This window comes from Balaenoptera musculus, chromosome 5, assembly GCF_009873245.2.
Source record: "Balaenoptera musculus isolate JJ_BM4_2016_0621 chromosome 5, mBalMus1.pri.v3, whole genome shotgun sequence".
Lineage (NCBI taxonomy): Eukaryota > Metazoa > Chordata > Mammalia > Artiodactyla > Balaenopteridae > Balaenoptera > Balaenoptera musculus.
In genome coordinates, this window is record NC_045789.1 from 23232891 (window position 1) to 23260389 (window position 27499).

General features: G+C 42.4%; 1 protein-coding gene across 2 annotated transcripts in view; it reads right to left on the bottom strand.

Annotated features, from left to right (window-relative positions):
* MAML3 (mastermind like transcriptional coactivator 3) overlaps positions 1 to 27499 on the bottom strand; it is a 417508-nt gene that overhangs the window by 235045 nt on the left and 154964 nt on the right. The gene's annotated exons all lie outside the window — the stretch shown is intronic.

Below are 27499 nucleotides of genomic sequence, written 5' to 3' on the forward strand. Positions count from 1 at the left end.
AAAATGGTAACAGTGGTTGCTTTTAGGAAAGGGAACTGGGAGACAGGAAAAAAAGGGGTGGAAAAGAGATTTATCTTCCACGATATACTGTTTTTCACATTTTGAATTTTGTACTTTGTGCATTTATTACCCAGTCAAAAGTTACATTTAAAAAACACAAATTCTGAAAGCACCCCATTTTCTGACCACCTGGAGAATGCTTACAGACACGACTATTAGTCCCCAGGGCCTTTTTTGAACACCAGTGGTACGAAGTGTTGACATTTAAAAATACATAAAACTGTACTTTTCTTGAAAATTCCAGGGATGGGCAGAAGTAGCTGCTATTCCCACAGTGCATCTGAATTCTTGGGGTTAACTTCCTCATCCTCTTAGAGACCTTCCTTTCCTTCCAGTGGTGACAGGAGGCTGAAATGAGAGAGGAGTTGTCCCTTCTGCTGGATCGGGTTACTGCTGTGTGTCGCACAAGTTATTCACAGTGCTCGGTATAAAGAAGGATTCCTGGACCTCTTTCCTGAAAATCTGGATTCAGTAGTTCTGAGGTGCAGCCTGGGAACCATATTGTTAACAAGTGTCGGTGGACCCCCGTGCCCAGGCACAGTTGGGAAACCCCATTCTCATTTGTCTGTGTGTCCTGCCTGTCACCTCGGATAAGTTGCTTCGCTTTCACCTTTTATCTCCCTGGAATACAGAGAATGAAATTTCTGACCTGTGAAACTCAGAAGTGTCTGTTGAGACTAGGTGATGCTTGTGAAAAAGGCTGAACTCCCCACGTCATCAGATTTACATACAAATGCCAACGATGATGATGATTACTGATGATAATTACACATGTTGGCATGTGTGTTTTGGATTCCTATTTTATGTTTTAAAATTCACTTTATCAGAAAAATACTTCATCTTGAAAGAGAAGGGTGGGGGTGAAAAACACGTCTCTGTTTCTGTGGAAAAGCTTTTCTAAGAATTTCAGCTGTGCTGATAGGTGTTTAGTAGGGAGCTCACACTGGGCCGATCCTCCACGCATGACAAGTACGGCCGCTTCCAGAATGCACAGAGCAGGGTAGGAGCCACAGGGAAGCTCCGTAGGTGAGCCCACTGGCTGGAGGCGAGGCCAATTCAAACACAAGGATATTCAGGCAGCAACTGGTTCTGTGGCAGATTACCATATGGAACGGGGATGGATGCAAGAGATTCACTTTGCGTGAGAACTATCTCACGCCGTCCAGCTGGCCCTGGACCATTTTATTTTCTGTTCAGCTCACAGGTCCCATCCTTATCTCTGAATATTCTAAAATCTTTCACACCAAAAGGCCATCCACAGCCAAGCCCTCTATGTAGCTCAGAGTCAGACTGGTTCATATCCCTGATTGCAATTTTCCTATACATCAATTATCCAAACATAGAGAGGACAAACCATGGAGATGCTTATTTCCTGGGAAATAACCTGAGTGGTTAATAAAACTTGTTTGGAATGACACGATGCGTTTTCTAAAATATCTTAAGAGTAAACCTTGATATTTCCTAAGGAATAACTTGAAGAGTTTTTTTTAATTTAAAAGTTTCTCTATAAAACAGAGGGGAGAGGAGGGAGAGAATCAGTACATTTAGATCACAAGTTTTCTGTTTACTTTTTGGAGAACATTCTAATTTTTTAACTACCAGGTCCAAAAAGGGAACAATATTCACCAAAAAAAAAAAAAAAAAAAAAAGAAGAGATAAAGATGTGAAGGGATGGATATTAGTTAACTAGATGGGGGGAATCCTTTCACAATGTATATGTATATCAAATCCTTTCACAATGTATACATATATCAAACACCTTACAATTTTATTTGTCACTTACACCTCAATAAGGCTAAAATTTAAAACAAACACAAAGGGAAATGTTAACATGACCTATTGTGAATACAAATTATTTCCCTTTTCTTTTTGGCAACTACCTCATACATCAGGTGCTGTTTAAATTTGTTTTATCTCTTTCCATCCTTCTCAAACAAATGAAAAAAATGTCCCTGTTACAATATTTATTATAAAGCATCCTTAATTCCAAATGGGCCCCCTGTACTGCAGAGTGTCTTTTTTTTTTTTTAATAAAGTTATTATTATTTTTTTTAATTTATTTATTTATTTATGGCTGTGTTGGGTCTTCGTTTCTGTGCGAGGGCTTTCTCTAGTTGTGGCAAGTGGGGGCCACTCTTCATCGCGGTGCGCGGGCCTCTCACTATCGCGGCCTCTCTTGTTGCGGAGCACAGGCTTCAGACGCGCAGGCTCAGTAATTGTGGCGCACGGGCTTAGTTGCTCCGCGGCATGTGGGATCTTCCCAGACCAGGGCTCGAACCCGTGTCCCCTGCATTGGCAGGCAGATTCTCAACCACTGCGCCACCAGGGAAGCCCCTGCAGAGTGTCTTTAAATGGACCACCTAAAAGCCTGCAGTAGAGATTTCTGGGCCTCATCAGAGCTGGCTTTCCTCCTTTTCTGAGTGTATGGGAGGATTTCCCAGGCTCCCATGTGGTTAATCTGGGGCCATGCAGATAGTCTGGCCAATAGGCTATGAGCAGAAAAAGAACCCCCGTGAATTCTCCACCTTTTCTTCTGCTGCTGCAGCAAACCTTGAGGTCACATATCGAGATGGCAGTGTCAAAAGATGGTGGAACCTCTGTCAGCCTGGATCCCTGAGTGACCAGACGGAGCAGAGCCTCCGCACCCTTCTCCCACGAACTTCGAGTTGGAAACGTGGCAGGAGCAACATTTGTTGTGTTAAGCCAGTGGGATGAGGGGGGCAGGTACAACCGGTTACTGCAAGATGATCTTGCCTTTTCTGATTCACCAAGGCTACTGGTCTAAAATCTCTGAGTTCCAGTCAGGACACTGGACTTCCTATCAATGTAATTAGTAAACAAGTCACCTAATCTTTCTGAGCTTAGGGTTTTTTGTTTGACTGTTTGCTTTGTTTCGGTTTTTTAACTGTACAATGGGAATAATGTATTCTGGCATGTTTACCAGCCAGGGATATGTGAGCATCAAATGAATTTTTCTGAAAGCATTTTGAAATCTGTAAATCACAACCCTCGATGTGAAGTGCTAGCCTTGCTGCGGTGGGTATATCTGGAGAACTTAAGGGGCTAAATTTGACTGCTTTTTGGGGGATCAGTTATTAGAATTCATGGCTTCATCATTCTTAAAATGCCAAGCAATACATTCCACTTATAGATCAGGATCATGAAAAGTCACATTCTGATACCACTTGGAGAATAATTTGTTATCTTAAAAATGTCAGGGCTAGCTGAATGGTTTCAGAAGCCTCACTTCCAGCAAAAGCAAACTCAACTATTTTGCCTTTGGCATAAAAAGAAAGGAAAAATAGAGGCCCCAAGTGAAAGGTTTGGCACAAAGCCCTTCATTCCTCCCACAGCCTGTCAGAGGGGAGGCGGGAGGGAGAACACAGGGGAGGAACAGTGAGCTTGGGCATTCCAGACTCCACCCCTGCACAGGGAGGCAGGGAGAGCCATGTATATTCAGGAGGGGTTAGTACAAATCTATGCTTGTGTGACTCTCACAAAGAAGACAGATTTCTCCGTAGAGGAGAGGGGAAACGGAGGAGATGGCCTCCACACAGAGAAGATCTAGAAGCAGGGCCAGCGTCTGTGTGCCCTGCTGTCCCTGACAAAGGGCCGAGGCACTCTGCTTCTAACCCAGGAGAAGGGCTTCCTGACCCTGACAGCAGATGACACCGATCGACAAACAGATCTGCAGAGGGCTGTTGTCACCCAGCTGCTTGGATTCTCAGATAATAACAGCTGCCTTTTTTTGAGCACTTACTAAATGCCAAGCACTGACATTTTAAATACCGAGAAACTGAGTCACAGCAAGGCTAAGTAACTTGTCTGAGGTCCCAGAACAGAACTGGGATATGGCGGAACCAGGACATGTGTACACTGCTATATGTAAAATGGATAACCAACAAGGACCTACTGTATGGCACAGGGAACTCTGCTCAATATTCTGTAACAACCTGATTGAGAAAAGAATATGAAAAAGAATAGACACATGTATATGTACAACTGAATCACTTTGTTGTACACCAGAAACTAACACAACATTGTCAATCAACTGTACTCCAATACAAAATATAAAGTTAAAAAATAAAATAAAATAAAAAGATAACCAAAAAAAAAAAAAACAACCCACAAAAAACAACAACCCAGACAGTCTAGCTCTAGATGCTGCAGTATTAACCACTGCATTTATCAGGGAGGGATAGAAAAAGGGAGGGAAAACAGGGGCAATCCTATCACCTGCTACGTGCCTTGCAATGGGCTTCAGACACTTTAACTCGCTTCATTTTCATATCTTTTCTAACAACTGGTATTCATTCCCCATTTACAGGTGAAGAAACAGAGGCTCAGAGAGGTCAATTAAGTTGCCTAAAGTCACAGAGCCAAAAAGTGAAACGTCAGGAATCAAGTCCAACCTGACTATGCCAGATTAAAGTGGGAAGGTTTCTGGCTGAAAAATATGCCAGAGTTTGGGGAAGAAATCAAATACAATAATAAGGCAGAGAAAAGAAAGACTATGGAAGGTAGGGAGAAGCTGGCACTTCTGGGTTCTGAGAAATAGAACAGATCTAAATATAGGATAAAACCTATTGATAGAGTTCCCTTTATCACAGAGCCTTTTTGTCCTTAGGGTAAAAAAGATGGTGAATTGACTGTTTGGACCAAAGAAAGATAGTCCTGCACATCAAGCAAACCTTTTTTTTAACTCAGCAAATGGAGTTACTACGAAAGTAGCTGATCCCTTTTTTTTTTTTTTTTTTGGGCTGTCTTTACATCTACTCACACTAAATTGTTATGATCATATACTTCCACATTCCCTAAACTTATGAATCACTGCATAATTTTTAGTTGTTTTGTTGTTATTTTGCATCATTTGCATAACCCACAGCTAAAATGTTCTCCCAACCTCAAGCTAGAGAGGTGCAATGCAATTATGACACAGGAGCAAAAGAAGCTCATTAACATACCCATGACTGACACGGAAGATCATTAATTAGGCATTCTGAGCATAAGTATATATGTATAAATTAGCATCTATTCACCATTTAAACTGTAAGAGATTTTTCATATCTGAATATTAACTATGTTGGAAAATTACGAAGTTTTCCTGAGTGAATTCCACAAACAATACCCAACCCCGATCCCAGAAACAAAATGAAGAGAAAAGCTTCTGTGAGGAGACCAGACACAGTGGAAGGAGTCAAATGATGTTAACGACTCTTCATCTGTCAGTGTCTTCATTTGTCTGTTTCCTCTTGTTTGTATTTCTGACTACTCTGCCGGTTGGTAGCTGTGCCTGTGGACCCTTTTCTGTCGACAGAGCTTAGATATGCCTCTACCACTGATAGTCTAGAGATGCTCTGCCTATGTCTGTATTCTGTCATTGCTCAACCATTTATTCTTTCACTACATATTTATTGGGTGTGATCTCTGTACCAAAGACAATGTGGAGAATACATGCGTGCATATGGCAGCATTTCTACTCTCAGGGACTTTCTAGCGTAGCAGGAAAGATGAGACATAAAGTGTACACACAGCTAAAATGTTAAGGGAGGGAATTGCACTGCCAAAGAGTACCAACCTGACTCAAAGGAAAAGCAGACTTCTTCAGGCAGGGGAAGGACTGAGGAATACTTCGTGGAAGAGATAGCACATAAGCAGGACATACAGGAAGAGTAGAAGAAGTGGATCTGACAAAGTTTGGGCCACGTCAAGAGAGTCACCTGATGGCAGAACCATAGGGGAGTCAACGTCTATCATCACACTCAGGTCTGTGCTAGGTTTGTAGCCAATAGGGCTCCTCCTCCATTTTTCCAACATGGCTAAAGTACCTATCCCCTTGGGGCTCTGGAAAACTATTAGGATCAGGAGTACAGTGATAATAACACTCTGTTGTCCTCCACGTATATGACAATGATACTAATTACTCTGTAGAGCTGTGCTCGCATTGTCTGTCTTGCAGTCGTGTTGGATTCATGCCAGCACATCCATCATCCTCTATTGATTTCTCTTGGGACCAGTGGCACACTTTTGTAAGATGGCTATCCTGCATGGGAGCTGGAATTCACCGTTCTTAGACCATTTTTTTCCGTAGGTGGAGCTAACAAGTCTCTGCGGGGACTGAACGAAAGAGCTTGGTCTTTTGGGCCCCAGAAGATAACCATCTGAGTGCACCAACCACATGTGTTTCTCTGGTATGTCTTTTCCAGCAGAACAAAAGCATTTTAACAAAATCGCCTATATGAAGAGAGGCAGCCAACTGGGTAGACTGTAAATAGGGTAAAATCTCAGAGTCTCCACAGTTTTTGACATCCACCGGTACAAACCAGGTAGCCCAAAGATCGAGGATGCCCAGAGCATGGGCCTTTCCTAGCCCTCTTGAGACTGCATCCAAGGGGATTCAGGTTGTGGGGCTGCTTTCAGGCTGAAATCCTTCTTCTGAGGCCTCCATAGCAGGAATAGGATTCAAGACGTATCTCCTTCATATTGGGTACCACTCTACGGCAGAAAGGAAGGTGGCCATCATCAAGGTCGGAGCTCAAGTGTGCTCACGGAATTAAAAAACTAAGTGGCCAGCAGTAGTTTTCATGATTGTCTGAGCCTTTTTGGCCTCAGCTATTGGCAGGGATTGAAGTTTCTAAGGCAATCTGGGTCCTGAAGGAAATGAACAGTTACTTGTAATGGACTAATCTGGCAAAACATTGACTGTCATTGAAGAAAAAACTAGGATGATGACTGCTGATTTCTTCCATGCTCCTAGGTAAATAGAAATCTATCTTCTGTTTGTAGGGCAGATATATGTACAGAAAGTATAAATATTCCATCTTTCTAATGGAATAACTTTTTAAGGCCATTAGTACCCCTGATTAAAATGCTAAGAAAATTCTTGACTCTTAGATCATTATAGTGGGTAATAATTACTTAATTGAAGCATCATTCACTGAGATTGTGTTATATGTCTCACCCCACGCCTGACAGGTAATGGACACATACAAAACGGAAGACAGAGAGTATCATTTAGTTGGAGGGAACCACAGAGATCCAAGTTATGCTCGTCCTAGAAATTCAGAGGAAAAGAAAGCTCACAGTGGTCTGAGGTCACTTCAGGAGGCCTACGTGAGGGAAGGAAGATAAGGAGTTGGGTCCCACAGAAAATGAGAGTTACATGATCTTCTTGGTCAGAGTCACAGCTCTAATCTTGGAAGTACACGCACAAAGAATCTCAGTCAGATGATGGCAGTAAAAATTTTCTCACATTTCCTCATGTCAAAGAAGGAATATAAACATGTTGTCCTGTGGGCATCTGTTGAAATGCATCTGTTTTAAGAGATGACCGGCTGTAGCCAATGGGTATATTTACCCTCCTCGCCCACTACCTTCTAGAACTGGACAAAGCTCTTCCCAAGGTGGTCATCTGACAAAGACTGAATCCTGGATTTTTATGCTGAAATTCCTCTGCTCTATCAAGGGTAGTTTGTTAAAGCTTCACAGAAAGAGATGCTCTGAGCCCAGCCTACGGAGACATGTTCCAATTTAGGCTGTGGAATGAAAATTACAGGGCAGTCACAGAGGCAAGTTTAAAATTAGGACAGACTTCACTTTGGGCCTCTTCAGCCTCAAAGAGGTAGTAGAAGAGGCAAAGGCAAATGAAAAAAAAAAAAAATTAACAGCAGGAACTTGAAAAGCCAAACCCTCAGTCTTCTGCCCCTTCCTGTGGTCCTCCTGACACGCTAAGCTTTCTGCACATGTGAACATCAGCGCAAGCAGCTTGCTTAGTCCCTCAGCAGCTTCACGGGAGCCACAGCCTCTCAGGGCCTGTGAGGAAATGCTGGAGGCAAACAGATCAGGAAATCCTGGCTGGGGAAGAAGGAAGAGGAAAAGAAATGGGGGAGATGCCCCCCCCCCCAGCCCAAACCCTTTTACTCAAGTCCCCGCGGCTCAGTCCAGCAGTTACCTAGGAGTCACCCAGGAGACAGGTCTGTTGCAGACATGGAGACTTCTTAGAGAGCAGCTAAGTCACTAAGCGCAGTCCAGCAACAGAGCTGGGGTTGCAAGGTAACAGACAGCAAATGTCACCTCTTCGTTGCCCTGCACCCTAACAACGGCCGTCCTCCCGAAAAAGGTCGTCTCTGGGAAAGTTACTGCGGGCCGCTAAGCTGGGTTTACTTCTTACTCTGCAATTTCATGTCTCTGTTTCTGAAAGTTAAGAAAACCACACTGCCTACCTTTAACTTCTTTTGAGAATTTTGGCTGGGTCCTTTGTTGGTAAAGAGTTTGAATTCCTCTGAGGAATTCAATGATTACTAAATGGGAGAGGAATTATTTTTACTGTTCCACGAAAAGGGTTCTTTTCACTTGAACTCGATTTTCAGAAAGCTCAAGGGTATACATACTTAACAACCAACAGACAACCCTCCATTGGATTGTCCTGAAGCAGGTACTGAGTATTTGAACAGGGTAGGGAGGAACCAGTCAGATGTGATTGTCTTTGCAAGGTCCCCAAATGGGCTCATCCTGGGACCCCCTTTTTCAAAATCATTTGTTAGATTCACTTCCTGGTCTGGCTTCCTGGAAGTAGACTGTCTTTTTTTTTTTTTTTTGGCTGCACCACATGGCTTGTGGGATCTTAGTTCCCTGACCAGGGATTGAACCCGGGCCCTCAGCAGTGAAAGCATGGATTCCTAACCACTGGACTGCCAGGGAAAACCCTAGACTGTCTTATACGTGCCTTAATTTCTGGTTCTACATTCCTAAGAACAAGAAAGTAGAAGTCAATAAAATGTGGAAGAATGGTTGCTATGATGTATGACTCTTACTGATGATCTGAAATATACTAACCAAGTCTGTTAAAGGAAATGCCCATTTTTGCTGTCTCTTTGGGAAAGAAGTTCTCAATAAATGGGAAACAGAATGAGTCTCCAAAGAAAGTGTAGATACACTCCTGACCTAATTCATCAAACTAAGAAGCCAGACATAGTATAGGGTTATTGCTCATCTAAGGCAGCCATGTTAAACCTACAACTTTCTTAGTTCAGAGAGTGTTAATAACTCAAATCATCATAACAGAGGGCCTCTCCCAACAGCTGTTGCCTTTTAGGCTACAACGCTTACTTTGTCAGAGGGATTTCAGCTCGAGTTAGAGCACAACTAGTTATACAACTTGAACTCATTGAAATATTTGGTGCCTGCTGATATGTTCAAACAAATTCACCAGATCTTCACTATGTTCTGGCAATTAAAGCTATTAAGTCAGTAGATAGACAGCAGGTTATTTCATTGCTGGTGGAAAAAGCCAGCTTTCTTTTCTCCCCTTTTTATGTGACAGCACTGTAATTACTCTTAATCAAATACTATTTGTGTTAGGTGCTGTAACTTTGCTTCCTTAGCCAGGAAACTCTGCCAATCAGGGAGAAGTAAATACAACTCTGGTCAAAAATCAAGAGAGACGGATGAGCATGAGGTAAATGGGAACTCTCTGTACTAGCTTCGCAACTTTTCTGTAAATCTGAAACTGTTCTAAAATAAAGGCTTTAATTTAAAAAATTAAGAAAGAGGGAAGAAGAAGGAATGAGAAAGAACTGTTATTTAATGTGAGGCTTCAACTTTAGCAGGTTACCATGTAAAATCAAGGTTTAGAAATAGTTAAATAGTCCAAAAAATATGGTTCCCTTTGGAAATTCCAGGTTATTCTCTCTCTACACTGGGGATACGGCTGTGCTTCTTTTTCTTTTTTTAACCTCTGCAAATAAGTTTGTAATGGGAGACTAGAGGCAGGTGAAGGGAAAGACAATACCACGAATAAAATTGATTCTTCGGCCATTTATCCAAACGTCCAGTTTGTTTCTCTGTGTGTCTTAAACCTACCATTTCTTTCAAAGAGCAAAGAGCGCTTCAGATAGTGAACAGGTGAGGCAGTGTGTCCTAAAGTTTATGTTCATACAAATCACCTGGGGATCTTGCGAATCACATTCTGATTCGGTAGGTCTAGAATGGCCCCCAAGATTCTGTGTCTGTAGCAAGCTCCTGACTGGTGCCAAAGCTCCTGGTCCACGGACCAAACTTTGAGTAGCAAGGGTGTACGGAATAGTACTTGGGTGAGTAACTGCTCCTGGCCAGAGCAATACCACAATATCTTGACTACATGACTGACAACGAGAAGTCTGCATGAAGCAGTTGCCAGCAAAACAGATATACATTTTCTATTTTCCTTGGCCAATCATCCCTTGTGTCAAAAATTTGAAATACATTAGTAGAATGGCATTATACCAGGGGTCAGATTGTCCATTAGCTCAGAGAATCCCGATAATAGAAGTAACTCTTTATTCTTGTTCAAAGTGCCCCAGCATCAGGGAAAATGGGCAAGTGGCGGGGTGGAGGGGTGGTGTGCATGGATCTGATCTTTATTATTTTGACTCTATGTCTCCTCATACTTCACATTCTACAATATATTTATAAAATACTAGCTATTAGAGCTATTAATATTGAGGTTAAGGAAAAAATGTCATGTAACTGTTAGAGCTTCCCCAGAAGCACCATATTATTTTCAGAGCTGGATCTTAGCTGTCTTCCACAAGGGGGATTGTTGCAGGATGAAGGACCCCCTGTCCTGTGGATGATATTCACTTGATGAAGATATGATTCATGTTATTCCATCCAAAATGGTAAGACGAGGCCAGCAGCTACTTTGAATAACAGAAAAACATATTTCTTACAACTTGTGGAAAATATTGTGGTAACTGCCACAAATGCCACATTTCTCCTCCACTAGGTTGTTTACCCCTTTAATACATTTTTGAATTCCAAACCATGGTTCTACTTATTTTGGATTTCTCCCATAACTTGATTTATGCAACTCAGGCTTTATATCCAGTGATATGCTGATAAATATTTAATAACCAGCTCTCCAGGAAAAAAAAAAAAAAAGCCCTGGTATGTAGCTTTTGCCAATGTTTATGGTGTAAATACAACCACTGTGGCCGATTTCAAGTACCAACCTGACTTTACTGAACCAAAAAACTAGAAAGAAATGTGCATAATCACAAACCTGTAAGAATCAGCTCTGGTACACGATAACAAGTGACCCTGAAGACATAAAACACTGTTGTTTTCATAATTAAACGGTAATAATCTAAAAAGGACTAAAAATATTCCATCATTCCAAAATAGCTTGTTTATTAAAATGTTTTTACTTTGTTACCAAAGAAGTCCATAAGCCCTTGTGTCTCTATAAACCAAAAATAACTCCCTGCTAGTTTCTTTTTTTTTTTTTAATGACAATCTCGCAATCTGTATAATCACCACAAAATCTTACAAAGTAAGCCATTTGGATTTTAATGACACAAACATGCTGAAAGTTCGGAATTCTTCTATATGATCTTGTGAGTTTTTGTTTCTGGATCATTCTAAGCTCTTCCTTTCATGAACTACAAGCCACAGCTCAGTGGGCCTCTGTGGCCTGTGGATCTGCAGAAAAGGCTGAAATCACCATCACTGTGGTTTTTATTGTTCCCTACCACTACTTCTGAGACTAAAGGCAGCTTAATGTCTTTATTTCCTCCCCTATATCCGAAATGATTTGCTTCAAATTAAAAAACTATTTTATATTAAAAGGATACTGGAATGAGAAAACTGCATTTTTAACAAAAAGTTGTAACATAGGTGTGTTTTTTACATATTTAACATGTAAAACTCTTTCTAACATATCATTCCTTCATTCCACTTTTAGTCTACCTGAGATTCTTTATTTAACCATTTCATATTTTTACCCATGTACACCTGCTTATTGCCAGTGAGCTTCTTAGAAGAACACAAAAGCAAAGAAGGCTTCAGCTCACAGGATGGGGGAAGGGAGGATACTGGCGAAAAATATCTGGCCAAGTAATGTCATTAAGTTGAAGAAAAACATTTGCATCAGGACTACACTCGTGTCTTTATGCATCAACAAAAGCCAAAACCAAGCAAACAAAAAGCCGCCACCACTTGCCCACCACCCCAAGTGCAAACGATTTTGTCAGAGCAGCCGACGTGAAAAAATACTGCTTGAAACAAATCAGCGGAAAAACACTGCTTCAAATCAAGTCTTCCTTCTCGCTCCCATCCTGCTCACTTTGTGTCTTTGGAATTGTGTACCCTGTGTGCCTATTAACTCTTCGAAAATATATGTTGTCAAGTCTTCATAATTCTTGAACTTTTAAAATTCTCTCTTTACTGAGTACCCCGTTTAGGATGAATGCACTAGGTTATAACACATGCAAAACACAGCACAGTATACATACACCCTGCCGTTTGCCAGATGTTAGCAACTAGAAACATGCAAGGATTTTTCATGTTAGAAAAATGGTGGAAGTCAGCTCATCAAAGGTAAAACAGGCAGAATCTGTCCCTGCCTCTCCTTTTCCTAAGATGCATTTAAATTCACTAGGTTTGTCTCTAGCTTGACAGGATTATTAATGGGATGGGCTTACCACTCCTGTGGATGAATCTGTTAGCCATAGGAAAGCCTTTTACTATCCTGGATGTTTCTTACCAGTGCCTGATGACTGCCAGCTAATCTTCACATTAACTAGAGATTTCTGGCTGGTGATCAGTTTCTAACAGAGTCAGATGGGTAACCTTATTATCACTAAATTGGAGCCCTTTTTTTTTTTTAAAAAAACAGACATTTTTACATTAACCAGAAGACTGGCTAAGGCTTTAACAGTGACAAAAGTATTTTTCATGAAAGACAAAGTATTCACAATATCCAGTTTTCTTGAAAGATTTTGACAGAGACCTCTTGACTCGCCACTCATCAAGTGCACTAGCTCTGCTGCATGAAGACATTAAAAAAGAGATGTGAAGAATACAAGTTCTATCTGAGGGCTATGTATAGAATGAACATGGACATGGAAATAGATGTAGACATAGATCTATCTGGTAAACAAATGACTATTCATGCCATTTTTAACAATTGGAAATAATTATACTTAATTTAAGAGCAAAACCAAAAAAAAAAATCCTTATATTTTCCGTCAGAAATAAAACACAAATAGACAAAAATATACAGCAGCAATGGAAAAGAACTCTATTAGGGAACCTTCACAGATATTTGGGGATTCTTCACTAGTGAGTAAGAGGTGAAGGAGAGAAGGAGATGGACAGGAGACACTTAGAGGTCTCAGTGAAAGCAGTCACCCCTGTTAAATACACAGTTCTTTCCCTGAGGTCACCTTTCTGTCTCTGCGTTTGTGCCCTTCCTGTTGGTAGCATTTGGGAAACAAAAGAAGGAAAAGGGATTGAGAAATAAGCTGGCATTAAAATAGTACAATCTTACTCTATCTTCCTGCAGAGCCTAGAGTACATGCCTCTTTAAACATAACATGAAAAAATATCAAGTTGGTTTCCTTTATAAGGGACACACACACACACACACACACACACACACACACGGGCAATTCTTCATCCCCAGCAGTTTCCCAAATGAAATCTGCTGTCCTGAGGTTGCTTGCAAAAGACAGCAAGAGATAGGTTGTCCCTGCCAGGTCTGAAGAGTTCTGGAGGGCACCTAAAACTGAAAGCTTTTAGCAAAACACAGATGCAAGCAAATGGCAAAATCACAGTGTCTGCAGGACTGAATTCTGGTTGGCACAGGTTTGGAGAAGATTTTTTCAAACACCTGGGCAAAGGGGAATGCAGCCTCCCTGCCTCTTGGCCGGCCCTGAACTGCATTCAGGATTCACTGCTCTATTTATTTTCTTGCTATACTTTCATCTAAGCTCAACTTCTCTTTCCCAACGGACACACCCCCACGGCTCCATCTGATTTTAGAGTCACATTTGGGTGTCTATGTTTCCTTAAGAATACGCAGAGGGTGGGCAGAGGCCCAGGACGAGTTTATACACATTTTAAGTCAAGCAATACTACGGACTCCACCTGACCTGCATGAGCTAGCTGCTTCTGCTCAGTGCCTCAGTCTCCTCTGGTCAAGAAGGCTGCTAATCCCTCTTAATAATTCATTTCAATTAGCATAAACTGAATTCTTGAGCACCAGGCAAAACCATTCTTACAGTAACAGTGGCTTGATATTTATATAGAGTTTATTATGGGCTAGACATTCTTCTAAGTGCTTTATCTATGTTAACTTGCTTAATCCTCACAAATTCCCTATGAAGTGGGGTTTATTACCCCCATTTCACAGATGAAGACACTAAGGCACATAGAGGTCAAAGACCTGCCCCCTTGAGAGACAAAGGGGCTTGAAATCCTACAGTGCCACTTCAGAGGCTGGTGCTTAACTACTACCTCTTGGTAGGAATTTTTCCACCAAAGATGACTGTTTAAATGCGCTCATTTTCAAATACTTTAGTGGTTGTGGGGATTACAGAAAACAAATCCTTTCTGTTGAAGAGTGGAGAACAAGAAGGCTACTGATGCTTTCATTTACCAGCATTTTCCTGTTCTGGGGAAGCAAGCCGACCAGTGTGTAGCCCCAGACCTGCCCAGTAGCATTCAGACTGTAAACCAGACCAGATGGCAAGAGAAACAGGTAAAGGACGCTGGGTGGCCCGAGCCAGGGTGAGGAGGGAGGGGGAGGGAGCAGGGCCAGACAGCTGGTAAATGGAAGACCTCAGGTGAAAGCTCATGAACCTGCAGCACGGATCATGAATATATGATAACAACTCGGATCCTTCCCTGACCAGCAGAGGAAGTTTGCAGTGTTAAGGGAGGGACGGTCTGCAATCCCCTTCCTCTTTCCAGACCTCCCACTGTGTTGCTAATGCTGGGTTGACCAGAAACTTGTACATGATTCCCACAACACAGTTTAGATAGATAGATGGATAGATAGATAGATAGATAGACAGACAGATAGATGGATGAGAGAGAGAGGTTGGTTTAAAATACCAAAGACTAAGGCAGTCACCCCTCACTTCACCTCTACTCCCTTCTGCTGTCCCACATTTTTGCATCAGAAAATTATACTTGGAAAAATGAACACACACACACACACACACACACACACAGTATCTCCTTTCAGCACATTCTTTTGTCAAGGACCTTTATAAGGATGAAGAATTTCCACATTTCATAATTTATAACAAACTTTTCATTTGGGTATTAAAATGTAGACATATGAAAAGCTCCCTGACACCACTTCTCCCTACAATGGTAACATATTTATGTAAAAGAATTCACAATACAGATTTTATGTTAATATTCCTTAATCTTTACTTCTGGCATTTCAACTTAACTGCCCTCATAGGAAACAGCTTTCAGACTCCCCTTCAAATATTCATAGGGCGTACAGTAGATGGGGAAATTATGCTCAACAGAAACACATCCATCCCGACTACCCCTCAACCTGGCTGCCCCTGAAATTTCAGGAGCCATGACAACACTGGCGATTCTGCACCACGGACTCACAAAGAAGTTTCTGCAAGATGAAGCAACTGATGGAGTGGATACATGCTAGGTAATGTCTTGGAGTTCCTAAAATCTTGATATAGATCAGATGAACCAGGTTTTTAGACTTGGATCTTCCACTAACATCTGACCTTGGGCAGTATTCAACAGCATTGGATGAGGGTTTATTTATTAACTCTGGGCTCTGAGGTCAATGGGTTATAAGGGATGCAGTCCCTGCCAAAGTCTTCCAGAGATTTAGAATTTAATGAAAGACCTAGAACTATGAACGCTACGCATAATCAAAACACAATGCGACCGTTGTCATAGAAGTTGTCTGCAAATGGGCATCGTGGAGATGCAAGGAATCAATAATTAAATTGAACTGGGAGAATCAGAGCAGGCTTCTTGGACCAGGTAACATTTGAGCTGAGCTTTGAATGCATGCACTGTTTTTGATAGGTGGAAAGAAGCTGGGCAAGAAAGAAGAACATGAGCAAAAGCTGGAAGCAGGAAATGCTGGCTGCACGCTAAGGCAGGAGAGCGGGCAGGGTACTGAAGCTCAGTTTGTGGAGGAGCGTAGTGGGAAGAAAGGAAATCGTGGCTCTGAAGTCGTGGCAGGGGCTCTGGACTTACTCTGCAGGCAATAAAGATACCCTCAGAGTTTTAAAAGGAAAACGGAGCAGTGGTTTTAAGAATGGACCAGAGAATCAAGAGATTAGTAAGCAAAAGGGAGATTAGGATGCCCAAGCAGTTTAGATGACAGATGACGAGGAGAGTTATTTAATTGCTCAGGGCCTTAGTATCATTTTTTTTTTCTCCAAATGAGGGGAAAAGGTCAATCATGGGATAGATGAGTCTAAGTATTATTATCTTGCAGTAGACTTATGGGCTTGTTCTCCCGGGTTCTAATTGTGCCTGGTATCTATCTTCATTACAGCAAATTTCATGGAATTCTCGTGGTTCACATTCATGTCTGTCTTCTCATTATTAGAAGTGCCTTATGAGCAGAGCCTATGCCTTTTCCTTCTATTTCTAGAGGCCTAGAAGGGTACCTCGCACATAGTAGGCAGTCCAACATCTGAATTACTCTATTATTCCCAGTTCCCAGATAAAGACGTGGAATTTCCCATGATCACTGAGAAAGTAAGAATCTACATCTCGGGTTTACACTATTCACTAGAAACTGTCATACTAATGCTAAGGCAGCCTTAGAATCTATATCTATGTTTTAAGGACCTTGGGGTTAGTTTGCAATCTCTTCATATATCAGTTTTCCTCTCTAGTTCTCAAAAGGACAGCCATGAGCCTCCACCCCCTTTGAATGATCTCCCCCAGTTATAAACACTCCCCCACCCTCTGAGCGATTTAAATGGCACTGCAGCTCCAACTCACCACCAGCCTACTGGGCCTCTGTCGATCAACTACCAGTCCAGTGATTGTACACTAATCTACTGAAAGTACCCAAAGGACTCTCTTCATCCCTAGTGCAATAGATTCTATTTCAAATGTCAACTTCCCCCATATTCTTGGACACACCAGATATAACTATATTTAATGATGCTGGTATCTAAACTAACACAACGGAGCCTACAGAAGAAAGCCTCAATCTTCATGAATCGCCAAATTCAGAAATACAATAGCATATAATTTGCCTTGTACTTCATACTAATATAAATATGACTGAAAATCTAAGGGGTCTCTTCGATCCCTATTGACTTGTTTCTCTCTTAAGGAATTATTTTTTGCATTACCCCAATTATTCTCTGAAATTATTTAATTTTTTTTTTTCATAGAGTAAATTCATTAATGGCGGTCAACACCTCCATTCTACTGGTTAAGAAAAACTACTTTCTAGCCCTCTTCACTTCCATCTCCAATACTACTTTTAACTTTCTTTGGGGAGCTGTTTCTCACAAAGACACCATGCTTCTATCACTCTATGAAAATTCCCTCATTCAGACTTGGAAGAGATCTTTACAATGGTCAGTTTTTTGCAGCTGGGGTGATTTGCAGGGGGCTTGGCTCACTCACTAGTGAACCCACTTACTCTTGTACCCATCCAGCTCATAAAGTCGAGACTCAAACTTGTGCCTTGGCAGAATTACAAATTTCTTCCTGTCTCAGATCTTTTGGGTTTTTCAAAATACACAAAATGTTCAGTCTATAAATACCAGGGGTCTATTAAGGAACCAAATAAGTGTTGTTCTTCATAATAGTGGCCACACTGGGAGACAATACCAGGGTTTATTACACAATATATCCAACCCATTGCTCAAAACGTTTGTGGAGCTCAACTTTGAAATGACCGTCCGAACCAGTTTACAAGCCTCATCAGAAAACAGATGCCACGATTTTATAGTCACATCTTGTTGATCTCCAACCACTTAGCCACTGGACTTAGTTCCCTATGTTTTTTCAATTCCTACAAAAGTCAAATCCACTAAAGTAGTTATCACCAAACAAAAGTAATAGTCAAAAACGTGCTAAAATGAGAGAACTTTGGGGAAAGATGAAAACGTTCTATATCATAATTGTGGTGGCAGTTACACAAATGTATACATTATCTAAACTCATAGAAATGTACGCTAAAAAGTCATGCATTTTATTTTATGTAAATGATATCTCGATTTCAAAAACGGACCCAAATATGAACTCTGAAGAAAATTTCCAAAGGGAAATTGCCCATATCCTAAGTATGAAGACAAATAGATGAAGCGTTTCACAACTCTAAAGGAACAACATTCAATTAGAGTATTTAGAGAACTACAGACACATATACATAAACATACAAGGAGATACCACCAAGGATATTTCCCCTATAACATGCACAAAAATACCAGATATTTCATTTCATCTTCCATATGAATACATATCTGGATTCTTTTTCAGTAAGACTATTTCTGGTGCGTTCATTGAACCATTTACAATTTATCTTGGATTTGTGACCACCGATACTCATCTGTTAGATGGCTCCTTAGCGTAAGCGTCCACTGGGCAGCCATCACTCAAGCTGCTTGGCTCAATCGGGAATCTCCTCCTTCCTCTTAGCATTACTGTCATCAATGATATGGTCAGCTAAGTTAACTGACCTAGTCGTAAAGTCGGACCATGGGTCACTAATACCGGACTTGAAAAGCCAGAAGGATTTCTCCACAAGTTATTTCAAACCTCAGGAGCTTTGCTCTGGCTGCCATGCATGAAGAGCAATGGCAAATTGAGTTCGCTTTCCATACTTTTTCCAGTTGTTTTGAATTTACTGGCAAAGACTGAAACGCTGGAAAATCATTATTGACTTGTGTGGGTGGGTCTAAAGGTTAAGTGTAACGAGTCTATGTTCTGGACCACGGACTCTCGGAAACCACTTTGTTTTGTTGTGTACTTATTCCTGGAACAGGGTCTTAGCATTACCCCCCACGTTGGCGCTATGTTTTCAAGAAAACCCTATGCTTCACAAGGACATCTCTGGGTCACAGGGTGAATTAGGTCTCCTGAAATAGTCCTGATAGGCCGTCAACATCTGTACACATCGAAAGATCATGTCTGCCATCAAAACCAATAATTCTCCAAAGAAACAGCTCGGAGGATGGGACTCAGCCATGACTGGTCTTTCCCTTTTGGACAAAGAATGATTAAAAAACATTTCAATTTCAATCCAAATTGCTTTGATAAATCTTATTGAAATATTGAAAATAGCTATATCACGTGGGGATGATAGAATTACCTTTTACCATTTCATCAGAACAAATACCTACAAGAAAGGCAACATTTTTCATTCTTTCACCTAACCACATTCACAAGCAAGTCCCTAAAATCCAAAGGCAAATCACACACAAGCATTTTACTTGGCTTTCTGCATCAGAATATCTGTGAATTCAAGGTGTGGTTGATGCATTAACGGGCTATAGTGTTCCTTTAAAAACAGACAAACCAAAAAAATCAATTTACTTTTATACTTAACTGAACTTAATAAGCATCTGTTATATAAGTACTACGTTAGCTACTAATATAGGGGACTTTGGAGAAGTATAAGGCATGGTATCATACATTAATGAGCTTATAACCTCATTATGAAAGGCTATTTACTACACATTAACCACTAGCTAAGTGGATTTGAGCAATGTCCTAAACTCTGCTGAGCCTCAGTTTCCTCATTTGTAAGGTGAAGGAGTCAGAACAGATGATTCCTGAGGCCCTTCCAGGTCTCAAATTCCACAGACCTTTTGGTATGATACCCGTGAGACCTGCTTCCAAAACAGGGCAAGACAGTATATGATCAAGTCCAAATGCATGCTTTACGTAATCAATAAATACGATAAAAGCAGAGAGAAATCAATGTTGGGTGCACAGGTTTTCTGGAAAAGCAGAAATTTCACCTTGAACTTGAAGGATGGGTAGAATCTGAAGGGGATGGGGATTGTTCTTTTTACTGAGAGTGCAGAGGGCTTTTTCAGGATGAGTGGCAAAATTCTTGAGTAGGGGCCAAGAGGATGAGGAGCTTGTGGATAACGGGATTATATGCTGTCAAGTGGTGGGTTTAAGCAGGGGAAGTAATGACTTGAGGATATGATCCTATTAACCTGTAAGTCAGATCACACTACTTCTCAGGACCATCCAACAGCATCCCATCTCTCTAGATAAAGGCTGAAGTCCTTGCAATGGTCCTCAAGGCCCTGAATCATCTGTTTCTCCCCAGCCCCATTAACTCTCTCACCTTACCTCCACCTTCTCAGACCTTTCCTCAAACACCTGACATGCTTCAAGATTTTACAAACGCTTTTCCTCGGCCTGGACTGCTCTTTCCCTGGGGATCTACATGTTTGGCTACCTCTTCATGTATTTGCCTAAAAGTCGCTTTCTCAGTGAAGCCTTCCCTGTCACCATATTTTAAATCAAGCCCACTGTTTCCCTACACACACACACACACACACACACAGACTCACTTACACACACACCACTCCCTGTTTCCCTTCCCCACTTTGTTTTTCCATAGCATCTACCATATTCTACCCTACTCTGTCATTTATTCATTTTGTAAAATGTCTGTCTCCATATGCAACCCTCCCCTCCTTGCCCTGAGTGGAATGTAAACTCCATGAGGGCAGGGATTTTTGTCTGCTTTATTCATGGCTGTATTTCCAGAGCCTAGAATGATGTCTGGCCCACGTGAATAAATGCACGAATATAATGAAAAAGGCTTGAGGCCAATGAATCTCACAGGTTGAACTGCAAGGGGGAGAGCCTCGAGGTTATTACCATCAGGGGAGTGTGAGGTTATGAAAGCTTGAACTAAAGAAGGGCCATGAGAAGAGGGAAAGGGCTGACTTAGAGATCACATCAAGAAGTAAGAACCAAAAAGGACTGTTCATGAATTCAACATCCAGGCATGGATTAAAGGAAAGATATTCACCATGGGAGTTAGGAGAATGTTCAAGGGCAAAAGAGGAACTGGAAATGCACTGAAAATAAAATGGGGCATAGTTTTATAAACAAATGTCAGTTGAATTTAACTTCAGTTGTTTCTCAACATAATTGATTGCAATTTTCTTCCTGCTTACATTTCTGAGAATGGCTGAAAGGAAACTAAAAGAAAAGGAAAGGGGAAATATACAGCATGCCATGTTTTCCTTTTAAGGCAACTTCAGCCTGAATGACAGGGCAAACCTCACCCTGATTTCACAATTTCTTCTCTAGCAGCTCTTAGGAACACAAAACAGAATACAGGAAAGACAGATCTGGTTCTTCTGGGGTTTGGTTCTTTCCCTTTCTTCTCTTCATTGGGTTTTCTCCTCACATAAAATAGTAATCAATGCAGATGATAATAAATCTTTCGAACATCAGTTTTGGTGTAATTAAACATATTGGAACTGGAAAAAGCAAGAGAGTTTGTGATATAGTCTTTATCAGTATGTGCAGGTTGGAAGATTTGACTAGAGTCACGGCAAGAAAATACTATATATGTGAGGTTGATGTCTTATTCATGCATTTCTTAAGAAACGATTAAAACATGGTATGTTAACATTCAGTCATCCAATATTATTTGGAATCATACGTGATACCTTCAGAAGGAAAAAAGGTGGATGGTCCTCTTTCTTTTAATGATATCTCAGGTGCAATTGAGAAGGTACAGACGGTTGGTATATATGTATAAAAGAGAGTCCTACACTTCTGCTAACTCAGATTTTACTATTACCTCTTCAGAAATTCAGTATTTTTTCCCAGAGGCATATGCATAATTAAGTTTGCTTCTATATTTATTTTTCTGCCTTTCAAATACATACAACAAATCAGCCTTCAATCAGTGGTTCTCAATTGGGGGTGATTGCTCCCCCCACCCCGGGGCCGCATTTGGCAATGTTTAAAGACATGTTAGTTGTCACAAGTGCAGGAGGGTAGGGGCTGCTACTCGCATCTAGTAGATGGAGTCCAAGTATGCTGCTAAACGTCCTACAAATACACAGGACAAACACAACAAAGAATTATCTGACCCCAACGTCAACAGTGCTGGCGGTGAGAAACCCTGCCCTAAATCATCTCTCATAGAGATCACCGAATTATGAAAGAGTAATAACCTTTCTCGTCTAAGTGTGTCTTTCACATAAGACTAAGTAGAAAACGTCGAAACTCACAACTTGCATTGTTTAAAAAAATGCAGTCCGGCTCTGCTTTGGAACGTTCTGTCCCTATTGGTAATGCTAATTAAGAACATTTAGATTAAATCTCCAGATAAGCATTAAAAGGATATTCTATGGTCTCTTCTGTTCTTACACGGAAATTCAGGAAAATGTATCACCACGGGATCGGGGAACACCAAAACTGAAAGGGCCCTGAGAGGTTACCAGGCGGACCCTCTCATCTTACTATGGGGGTAGGAGGCGGGGCGGGGAGTGATGCCCAGCGAGTCCAGGGCACTTGCTTCCCGGCCCACGGCTGGTTAGTTTTACAGTTGGCACCGGAGCGCACCTCATCCCCCATGTCTGTGCTCCTCCTACTTGAATGAGAAGCAGATGTGAAAAATGGAGCCCAAGGAGTCCCTGGGAGTGGCGAGCTGCCCGAGCAGAGGAGGATTCAGCACCACGTCTGGCTGCAGACCTCTCCCCAGGCCCAGCTAGCACTAGCCAGAACCTCTAGAGGGGGCTTGTTAACGTGAGGCCAGAACAAGCCCGACAGGTGGCAAGGGCGGCACCTCAAGCACCACTTCTCTCTGACGGGAAAGTCCTACCGAAACAGGAAGATCTGGAAACACCTTAAAAACGAGCAGCCTCGGATGGCCTCTCTGCTCTTTTCTCTTCCCGGATCGGGGGCAGAGGCACCCCCACCACACCCTCCAGGTGCCCCCCTTGACTTCCCAGCACAGCTGCATCCTAAGATGGGGAGAAGACACGAGCGCACTGGGCAGTGCGACCCCCTGTCTCTCCCAGGTCTCCAACCCCGGCCCCGGGGGGTTGGTTGTCAAAGAACCCGGGGTCCTCTCTGCCTCGCCACCCCCCATCTGCTCTCGGTGGCTCCCCCACCCTCCCACGGATGACACGCCTCCCGCAGACCTGGCAGGTCAGCCTGCCCCTTTCCAGCTGCCACCACCTGGCCTTTCCCTGCAGAACTGGCTGTAGAACAGGAAGCAGATTTGTCACTTCTCCATCTCCAGATGGCACTGAAACAAAGACACATTCTCCTTTCCCTTTCAAAGGGCTTTATAACTAGTTACTTTTAGAGAAACTGACAGAAACAAAAGCCACAACCCTTCCTGTGTGGTATCAGTAAATCATCAGCTCAGCCACTGTTTATTAGGCATCTTGTATGTGTCTGGCCCTGTGTTAGGAGTCATTCCGATATTATCTCCAAACCTTTCAGCAACCCTGTAACGCAGGTATTTTTACTTTCATTTTAAAGGTGAAGGAACTAAGGGTTAGAATGATGTAAGATCACAGAGCCAGTAAATAAAATTTTAAAACATTTTAGTCTAAGTTGCCTCTTGCTTCAACATGATGTAAACGAGTCTAGACTTGCCTGGCTCATAGCTCCCTCCTTAAATCTTTTTCTTTTAAATTTTTTTTGCCTGCGTTGGGTCTTCGTTGCTGCGTGCAGACTTTCTCTAGTTGCCGCAAGCGGGGGCTGCTCTTCGTTGCAGTGCGCGGGCTTCTCCTTGCGGTGGCTTCTCTTGTTGCAGAGCACGGGCTCTAGGTGCGCGGGCTTCAGTAGTTGGCGGCACATGGGCTCAGTAGTTGTGGCGCACGGGCTTAGTTGCTCTGTGGCATGTGGGATCTTCCCGGACCAGGGCTCGAACCCGTGTCCCCTGCATTGGCAGGCGGATTCTCAACCACTGCACCGCCAGGGAAGGCCTCTCCTTAAATCTTTTTCATCGTGTTCACTTAAACCTGCCTTCTTGACATCTTGTGCCTGGAGGTCAAGCTCATCCATCCTCCCCTCTGTGGAGACCAGCATCTCCACCCGGCTGTCTGCCCATCTGCCGGGCCCCTTCCACACTACCCACAATGGTGCCCTCCATCTGCTGTCTCAGCTCTACCCAGGTCCAGCTGCTAACAGCTGGACTATCCACCATTAGCACATGGGGTCTGAGACTATCCTATTGTCCCACGCAGGGTCTAGGTGGGTATGGACAGAGTCTCAGGGCCTGACTGAGCATTGAGCTGTGTTTCCCTGGACCATCCTGCTACCTGCTTGGCTGGCCTGCCACAGAGCTTGTGACATATGGTTCCCCACCCATTCAGTTTCCTGCAGAGACTCAGCCCAGCCCTGGACCTAGCTGGCTGTCTGGAGGCTCTCGTTCCTACCAGCCTCTTTATCCTAGCACGGGAGCTTCATCCTGAAGGGCCTCTTTGGCTTTCAACACGTCTACACAGAGATGACAAAGACTGTGTCTGCCCTTAGCATCAGATGCCACCCTCCATCCTGCTCCCTTTGAGACTCCCTCTCCCCTGCCCACATACACACCTCCCTTGGCTGTTGCCTTATTTTGACTTGATTCTGTCCCGGTCTCTGAGGCTTGATGAGGGCCTCTGGCCAAGTCAGCACCCCCTGCCCTCCAGTCCTGGTTCGGACTCAGGCTGCTTCTCAGACGGGAGACCATATCAAAAATCAAACACCTTGGGCCACATGGTTTAGAGTCTGCCCACCCTCTAGATCCCGGCAACTTAGAAAGACGTATAGAAGTGCTTTCAGTCTAATAATAGAAGTGAATAAGTGGTCCACATCAAGAGTTCCTCTACTCCAGGGGGATTCATTATCCATTCAACAAATAATTCTACTACGTAGCCAGCACTGGTCCTGGTGTTTGGTGCTGGGGATTCAGCTGTGAAAGAGACAGCGGAGGTTCCTCCTCTCAAGGAAGTCATATTCTACCGCAGGAAGACTGGTGATAAATGAATTAACAAATGAGAAAAATAACCGTTGGTGGTAAGCTCCATGCAGGGAAGTAAAATAGGGTAATGTGATGGTGTGGTCAGAGAAGGCTCCTCTGTGGGTGATCTTGAGCTGAGATCTGAATGAACAAGAAAATCCAGGCAAAGGTCCTGCGTTGGGTCTAGAAAGAATGCCAGTGTTTTTTAAAAAATAAATTTATTTACTTATTTATTTATTTTTGGCTGCTTTTGGTTCTTCGTTGCTGTGCACAGCTTTCTCTAGTTGCGGTGAGCGGGGGCTACTCTTCGTTGCGGTGCGCGGGCTTCTCATTGCGGTGGCTTCTCTTGTTGTGGAGCACGGGCTCTAGCCGTGCGGGCTTCAGTAGTTGTGGCACCCGGGCTCAGTAGTTGTGGCTCTCGGGCTCCCGAGCGCAGGCTCAGTAGTTGTGGCTCACGGGCTTAGTTGCTCCGTGGCATGTGGGACCTTCCCAGACCAGAGCTCGAATCCGTGTCCCCTGCATTGGCAGGCAGATTCTTAACCACTGTGCCACCAGGGAAGCCCCAGTGTTTTTTTAAATAACCTTTAATTTAGAATAGTGTACTAGTTTGCTAGGGCTGCTCTAACAAAATACCACAGCCTGAGTGGCTTAAACAACACAAATTTTCTTCCAGTTCTAGAGGCTGGAGGTCCAAGATCAAGGTGTCAGCGCTTGGGTTTTTCTGAAGCCTCTCTCCTTTGGCTTGCAGATGGCCACCCTCTTACAGTCTTTTCATACAGTCATCCCTTTGTGCATGTGTATCCCTGGTAGCTCTTCCTTTTCGTAGATGGGCACCAGTCATACTAGGTTAGGGCCCCACCCTAATGGCCTCATTCTAACTCAATCGCTTCTTTAAAAACCTTGTCTCCAAATATGGTTACATTCTGAGGTACTGGGGGTTGGGACTTCGACACATGAATTTAGGGTGGGGGGGACACAATTTAGCCCATAACAAAGAGTTTTAAATTTATAGGATAGTTGCAAAGATAGTATAGAGAATTCCCATATACTCTATCCCCTATTATTAACATATTAGTATGGTACATCTGTCACAACTAATGAACCCATACTGACCCATTATCATTAACTGAAGTTCATACTTTATTCAGATTTCCTTAGTTTTTACCTAATGTCACTTTTCTGTTCCAGGAGCCCATCCAGGATACTACAGTATTTCTAGTCATTATGTCTTCTCAAGCTCCTTTTGGCTTGGCCTGGGGATCATTTCTCAGACTTTCCTTGTTATTGATAACCAGTTTGGAGAGGACTGATCCGCTATTTGGGATTTGTCTGATGCTTTTCTCATGGCTACACGGGTGTTACAAGTTTTTGGGAGGGAGGCCACAGAGGTGAGGTGCCATTTTCATCACATCTCATCAAGGGTGCATGATATCAACATGACTTATCACTGTTGATGTGAATCTTCATCATCTGGCCGAGGCAGTGTTTGCCAGACTTCCTCACTGGAAAGTCACTCTTTTTTCCCTCTTTCTTCTTCAGGGGGAGGTCACTGTGTGACTCTGTGACCGCTTCAGGGGGAGTGGGAAATGATGTTCCACCTCCTTGTCAGTGGAGTAGTTCCATAAATGATTTGGAATTCTTCTGTGCAGGAGATCTGTCTTTCTCCCCATTTATTTACTTATTCAATCATTTATTTACTTATTCAATCATTTATTCATATCAGTATGAACTCATGAATGTTTATTTTATACTTTGGGTTATAATCCAATGCTATTTTATTTATTTTGTTGCTCTGATGTTTCCAGCGTTGGCCACTGGGAGCTCTTTCAGTTGGCTCCTGTGTCCCTTTGGCATACCCCTATTATTGTGGGGTTTTTTTAAAACACTTCCTTACTTCTTGATCTTACAAGATCTTCCAGGCTCATCTTCCTGCTCCAGCCCTACAATCAGCCATTTCTTCAGGAAGTCCTGGTTCCTTTTACTGGAGAATGGTATTAAAAACCAAGATCTGGGCACTAGATGGGTTTGTTGTTATGAGGGTGTCATTTCTAGGCCCTCTTAACTGGTGGAGCAAAGGAATGTATGTGTGTATCGTAACGTGTATATACACACATCTACAAATGTTTCTATTTGTATGCAAATGTACCTGTATTAAGCCGAACACGAAATCATACTAACGTCTCCAACTCTATTTATGGATCATTCTCGCCTCCTCTCCTTGCTTCACTGTAACCTTCCACCTCAACAGTGAGACCCCTGCCTCCCACAGTCCACCATTCACTTACTTAATTGTTCAATTCCAACATGCGTTACAGTTGTTTCAAAACTATTAGTCTATACTTTCTATAGGGAAAAGCTATCAATTAGAGGACAGTGCTTATGTATAGCTCCTTTTGCCTTTAGTTTTGCGGGCTTCACTCATTTCTAAAGCTACTTAGGTCAGCACCTTTATCCTCCACTCCCTTCACTGAAGTTACATCATATAAATAGATTCTTTTGTCGCAATCTACATTCTATCCTGGGATCCTCTGACTCCCTAAATATATATATGTATATTTAATTTGTATACATTTAGCTTCACTTTTTGTGCTGAAAAGTTCAGTAGGTCTTCACAAAGTCAGTGTCATGTATTCATCATTACAGTATCAGAGAAAGAATAGTTCACCACCCTAAAAAAAATCCCCTGTGCCTCACATAATCAATCAT